The sequence below is a fragment of the Adiantum capillus-veneris genome, chromosome 3, assembly GCF_014529385.1.
Source record: "Adiantum capillus-veneris isolate H3 chromosome 3, ASM1452938v2, whole genome shotgun sequence".
In the NCBI taxonomy this organism is placed as follows: Eukaryota; Viridiplantae; Streptophyta; class Polypodiopsida; order Polypodiales; family Pteridaceae; genus Adiantum; species Adiantum capillus-veneris.
Window position 1 is genome coordinate 109052117 of NC_140933.1, and position 6986 is coordinate 109059102.

Here is a 6986-nt window from a genome sequence, read left to right on the forward strand (position 1 = left end):
ATGAAATGCCCACTATGTTCATGCTCATTTCCGCTACACACAAGTTATTAGGCCATTAAATGTTACATTGGTATCAGAGCTCAAGGTTTCTCTTTTCTTGCTCAAGAAGGGAGGTCCTCAAGCTAGCTACAAATGGTTGGTATTATTAATTGCTTGTGAGTAATTTTGCACCTTTGCAGTGCGCCTGCCTTTGTGTAGTTAACGGGGCATCACCGTCGAGAGCTATGGTCTTAATAGTGGATTCGGGCTTGCCTACGGCTTAACCACTATTGAGCTATTAGAAGCTTGAAAGGAGCCGGTGTTGTTTTGGTGTCGAAAGACCCTCTCTTCTATTCCTTACAATTAATGGTATTCGAGCCACGGGTACAGTAGCTTGAGTGCTTTTTCTAAAGGGGTAAAGAGGAGTAGCAACTAGGGCTTGAAGTGCCAAAGTACACCTAAAAAGTTTACACCTAAAAGTTGTTAGAATGGCTGACAATAGTAAAGAGAGTGAAATTAATGTTGATAACTTTGATTTTGCTCATGAGCAAGCTACTAATGATGCTTCAATGCTTGTTAACTATCTTGTTTCTAGGCTTCAACAAGCAATGGGAAATCCATCTCTCCAAAGTGAAGTGCAACGGCAGCTCTGTGCTCACGGGATTCTCCAAGCTCATCACCATGACGAGAGAACACCTAGGAAGCCTCCTTGTGAGACTACCAAAAGAGGTCTCTCTCCGATTCGGGAAGAAGAAGAGAATCCATACGAAGGGCTCAAGAATTTACTTCTTGATGATGCATCTCCTTCCCAAAGGAGAACTCAAGAGCCTCCACCGAAGGAACAAGAAAGAAGCGAGTCTCCAGCCACCTCGGCGGAGATGGCTCCACGAAGGTGGCGGGCTAAATGCTCTCCATCACCACCAAAGCGGAGAAGACCATTGTATTCTTCTCCTCACCACAATTCAAAGAGGGATGATAAAAATCAAGAGAAGAAAAAGGCGAGAAAGAGGACACCCTCTTCTCCATCTTCTTCATCCTCTTCCTCTTATGAAAGTGATGGTGAAGAAGACAAAGATCAAGACAAGAAAAAGGTGAGAAAGAGGTCACCCTCTTCTCCACCTTCTTCAAATTCTTCACCTTCTGAAGAAAGTGATGGTGCAACATTTGAACCATCAAAAAGAAGAGGCCATAGGAAATCCTATGCCACATGGAAGAGGTCGTCCAAACTGAAGAAATTCAAAGAGGGAGGGAAGAGCATCTCTTTCCTTACTTATGATGGCACCTTTAGTGCTACAGACAAAGTCTTGGCCTTTATCCAGCAATTCGATGCGGCGTTTGGAGATGAGGGCTTCACAGAGTCCTCTAAGCTACGCCATGTAGCTATGCACTTTCAAAAGTCCGCCAGACAATGGTGGTCTAGCCTAAGAGCCAACGGTGAAGCTCCACGAACATGGAAAGCTTTAAGAGCTTCCATTATGAAGTAATTTTTGGCCACCGATGCCAAAGACAAAGTACTCACCGAATGGAGAAGCTTAAATCTCTCTCCCAATGAATCCATCCACAAATATGTAGACAAGTTTTGGGACCTACAACTCAAAGCCATTGTCTTCAAAAAGTTGGATTTTGGAGAGCAAAAGCAACAATTTTGTCTAGGCTTAATCGAAGAAATGGTGGAGTATGTCAACTCCCAAAGGCCACGTACCATATCGGCGGTAATACACTATACTATGGTGGCCTCTCGAATCAATTTCCAAACGGGGGCTAAAAGAAATAATAAGCCCCCGGAAAACAAGGGTTCCAATGAGCCTAAGGGGAAGGACAATGTCCAAAAGTCTCCTAAGGGCAACTCCAACAAAGCTAAAGAGAAGGGAGTTTACAAAGGTAAGAACAAACTCTCTCCTGAAGAGCTTGAGAGTTATCTGTCAGGCCAAGGGCAGGGCCAAGGGCCAGGACGGACATGCGGTCAAGGGGCGCTATATTTAGGGGCTAGGAGTCTATATATGGCACGGTTGGGTGGAGAGTTGCATGGTCCAGTCCCCCGCAGTCTTACACTGGTATCAGAGCTCATGGGAGAAGGGGGAGGAAGAAAGAGGCATGGAGGCCATGGATCTTCGTTCTCTCTCTCTCTCTCTCTCTTTGCGGTTCATGGAAGCTCGCCCTCCTTTCGGCGACAAAGGAGCAGCATGGCAGAGTCCTTTCATGGATGCATGGCAAGGTCGTGCTGCAAGAAGGCCATGGCAGAGAGGGAAAGCAAAGGAAGGCATGGCTCTTTGGATTTTATCTCTCTCTCATCTTCAACCGGGCATGGCGAGATTTCTCGGCACAGAGAACCGTGGGCAACAACCCTAGCATGGACGAGGGTGTGTTGGCGACCTGAATCAAATCGGCCATGCATGGTCTCTAGAGAATCGCCCTGGGCCGCCCTGGGCCAAGGAAGCGATGTCGACACAGTCTCTTGGCCAGCCAGCGCCTGTAGCGCGTCCCCATGCAAGGTTTTTGGCCTGCGCAGGCAACAGTTGCTGTCATCGCCCAAAAACGTCTTCTTTTTACTTTCTTTTTACATTGGTGGGCGCCCTAGGGTGCCCACGGGACATCCCAGGGGCCCCGCCACACCACAGGACACTCTCTCCTCCTCAAAATCGGCCAGGGCTGCGACTAAGACACGGCATCGGCAAGGCTGTATGGGCCGTTTTTCACACAGAATTTTTTGCATATATCTGCTGACAATTGTATTCGACCTCGGCATTCCACCCTCGGCGTTTTGCTCAGGAAAGCACACACCGTTTATACGACGGGCATTCTTTACAGTCGAGGCAACAGACTCCTGGGACTTGTCGCCATGGCAATCGAAAGGGCTACTCGTCAGCACAAAAACGAGGTTAGGTGATTATGGTTGCATGCAACCAACCAAGCAAGCAAGTGCAACGACGACTGATGTAGCTCTTTGACCTTCAAAGGCAAGGTATGCATAGATTTGGTTTTTGTTTGCCAAAGTTTTTCATACATGCTGTGTAATTTTTGCATGCACTAGACGAGTAAGTGTTTTGGCCTCGCATCCACAAGCAAGGCTGGTAACAACTATTTTTCCACACATGCCAAGCACAAGGTGCTTCAGTGGTTAGAACAAGGATGACAAGCCTCATATACTTACCTGCAACATATATGAGTGCAATTTAGACACTCCCAGCACAAGCACGGCTTGTGACAGTTGTTTTAAGCATTAGCATTTTGTTGGCATCGAATCACTGTTTCACATGCCAACATGGCTCAAGCATGGCTTGAGTACTTGCAGCCCTGATATGCTGCACGGATCGTCAGCAGTTCACTTTTGATGCCCATGGAATCTCAAGGAGATCGGCACACCCTGTGGCTCGGATTCATGAAGGGTGCACAAAGCTCGGCATGGCCGACCTCTTGTCATTGCTTTCAAAAGCCGACAAAGATGCTATCCCAGAGCTAACCACTTTCAATTGAAATTGCTTGACAAGGTCAATTTTTTGTACATGATCGACAAGGTTGATTCTCTTTGTTATGGCATATGTCGTCAATAGCATTTGTTGGCAACGAGGCCAGACATAGTTATATGAAGCAAGGCTTCAATTTCTGCATCTTGCATTGAGCTTCCCCACATTTGGTCTATGCTCGGAGCATACAAAATTGGGAAGGATTTGACAATATGCTTGCAAGTTATTTCATTTCATGCTCGACAGGCATATATGGAGCAAGAGAGCGTAGTTGTGTACACGCCAACTCCCACTTGTACAAAAAATATGGCTATCAACCATCTATGAGACATCAGATATGGCTATGAGCCATCTATCCGACAGCCACATATGGTTATGAGCCATATATCCGACATCCACATATGGTTATGAGCCATCTGTGAGCAAGTTTTCTCCTACAAAATTTCATGACAATTACTGTCATTGTGCAAAGCAAAGTGCTTTGGCACGGCTTCTCCCTTGTGCCGAGATACTGCCATTGATTTGGAATTAAGGGCTTTGGCACACAAGTTTGGGGAACTGGCAAAATAGGGAATGTCAGCTCACAGAATCCGTACTAGTTTATTCTGTGCAAGGCACTTATGATTTTGGTTCTCACGCTTGAGACCGTTATAGTAGCCAAGGGCTTACGTTTTTTCATGCAAGGCATGCTAAGAAGGTGGCATGGCTTCCACCACTTTATGCATTATGCTTCCGCTATAACACCAGACCCTTTGTCAAGGACAAGATACCTCTGGATTGTTTTTGGGTTGCTGTCAAAAACAACAACACTTAAAAGAACCTAAAACTTGGACTTAATTCAAAGCAAAGTGCTATCATTAAGTCACACTGGTGTAGTCACAACCACATACATGGTAGGTGGGTCAGTCTGTGACTTGTGTGTGTTTTTCTATTACCTCCCTCGATGAGAGAGTCATAGCCTCAGCCCAGCATGCTCTTCTTCTCTGTCGCTCTCTCTCTTTAAGGGAATCATGAAAATCTTCTAAGAAGCTTATGATACGTGTTTTGCTCGTGAGTCAGACTGAGCCAAGGTGCTCTAACTCTCAGCTAGCACGTGGCTAAGATGCTACTCAAATTAGTCTTCATCGGTTCGTCGAACACTAATTTGCACAAGGGCTATGAGCCACACAGGCTAAGAGCCATTGTCAGGCCAAGGGTAAGACCCAACTATTGGCATTCTTTTGGTGATTGTTTTCAAGAGTGAACAGATCTACCCAGGGAAGTATACATCGACGTTAAGGGACAAGCAAGGGTCTTGTCATTCATGATGTTTACAGTGTCATTTTGGCACTACATGGTTTCAGTGCGACACTCAAGTTGAGTTTTTGATAAATCTTCAACTCACAGTAGCTGATCTCTACAAGGAAGTATAGATGTAGCAATCAGTTGAGACAGTATGGATGTCCACAAGAGCTAGGTAGTTCACTTCTATGGATTTCTTGCTCTCTCTATAGCACTACGGAGTGTCTATGGACATAGTGTTTTGGGGTACGACCCGGCGGGTGACTACTACATCATCCCATAGGCATTGAGGATCACAGTTGATCTGCCTTGAGGATCACAGTTTGACCTCTCCCAGTTAGACTTTCAAGGAAAGAATTCCGCAATCTACCACGCGGTAGCAGACAAACTGAACTTTTTAAGTTGATTCCAATCAGTATGTACACGGTTAACTATGTTGGTTACCGTTAACTGCTACTTGAGCAGTTTCTACAAAGGGTCTTACCAAGGGGTTTGACTACGTAGATTTTAACCAAAGGGGTTGGATTGCGAAGGCAACACCCACGGTTCCCAGTGCAATACTGTTTGTTTGCTCAGGTAGGAGATGTGCTCCTCTCCGTTGGCGTACGAGTAAGTGAACATTACGTTCAAATCTCCAGGTACGCATCTATTGATTTGGTGTTATTCCATTTTTTGTATGCTTTGCTTGTTTTTTTTTCAAGACATATAAGTACGCTTGAATGTTGCAGACCCATGCCAAGGGCATGTCGGCACAAAGTATTTTGGGCCAAGTGTCCAATCTACCTTTCTGCCATATGCTGTTATGAACCTACTTGTAGGGTTCGATTTGGCACATGTTGTCACATGGGATACAACATGGTCTAGGAACTCAAGGAGTTTGGTTTAGCCAGTGTGGATCATGATAATGAGGGTCCCTCTCACTCGCGTCGTAGAGTGTTGGTAGTTACCTCCACACACAAGTACAACTCGTACTTGATGGATGTCACTTTTCCTGGCATCCTTACTTGAGACATATTCCACATGTGGAGAATATGAGTCTCTGGGACTGACACTGGCACCCAATTCGAAATGATGTGTCGCGACGAAGTCCCTAGGTGCTGGTCGCATCCGTTCATTAGACCAATTGACGCACACAGTATCAGGAACAATTTCAGTGGCCAAAAATTGTCGGGTACTAAGTACAGACTTGTTGTGATTACAAGTGCTGTGAAACCACCTTAACGGAAGGTCGTTTCTACATATAGCAAAGTATGCTACGTTCATGAGAATGTCTCATGGTTGGTTCCTAGGTGTGACCGGGTTGTCACATTCTATTATGGTCCAACGTTTGCTGCAAAGTATGCTACGTTCATGAGAAGGTCTCATGGTTGGTTCCTAGGTGTGACCGGGTTGTCACATTCTATTATGGTCCAACTTTGTTGCAAGATTTTCACGTAAGTATCGTGGAAAGTCTCATCATGGAATTGCGGTTTGGATATGTTTGTGTTAATTGCATGCACACTAGGTGTTATGGGCCCTGGTGTTTAACACAAATTTATTTGGAGCGGCATGCAAATCCATGGACTTTATTCTTTCTGCACCCTTTTGCATTGCTAGTGCAATCTCTCTTGTAGATTTCGTATTAGTTTACACCCTACCATACAAGGTGATGGCTGAGTATGGATGTTAGTGATTGGTTGCTGGAACCTCCAATCTACCTTCAACCTAGTTGGTTGTCTCCATTCCATATCGAGTATATGGCTGGATACTCAATGGTTGAGTCATAGTTTGTCATCAGTCGTGGAAGACTGTCTGTAAGTGGTTGGGAAAAGTACCTCACTCTTACTGCTGTTATTCATCCCACGTTGGATGGGCAGCTTACAAGTATTCTATTTAGTACTAAAGGATATGCTAAGCGCATACGTTAGTAAACAGTGCTAAAGGATCTGCTAAGAGCATACGTTAGCACAATGCATTCTGAATAGGTGATTCTCTCCTTATTCTAGAATTTTCTTAGGTTAGGTTTTCAACTTTGAACACCTGTTGTGGTGGGGTTGGATACCGATAGTTTCATAAGTCAAGGACTTAGTAGGTGTGCTGACAGAGTATGTTGGCATGTAACCTTTGTTAGGGGTGAACATGTGGTTCTGTGTGTTCCAAAATGTTCAGAAGTCTGACATGAGGACACTCCCTATTCTATCTTTCAGTAGCTATGAGCTTTTCAAGATACTCACATGAGTTACCATTTAGATACGGGTGGTTGCAAAAGGACAACAATGTTGA

General features: G+C 45.0%; 1 pseudogene; it reads left to right on the top strand.

Moving 5' to 3' along the window:
* The first annotated feature begins 2162 nt into the window (after window positions 1-2162).
* On the top strand, window positions 2163-2862 carry LOC147461472 (uncharacterized; annotated as a pseudogene).
* The last annotated feature ends 4124 nt before the right edge of the window (window positions 2863-6986 follow it).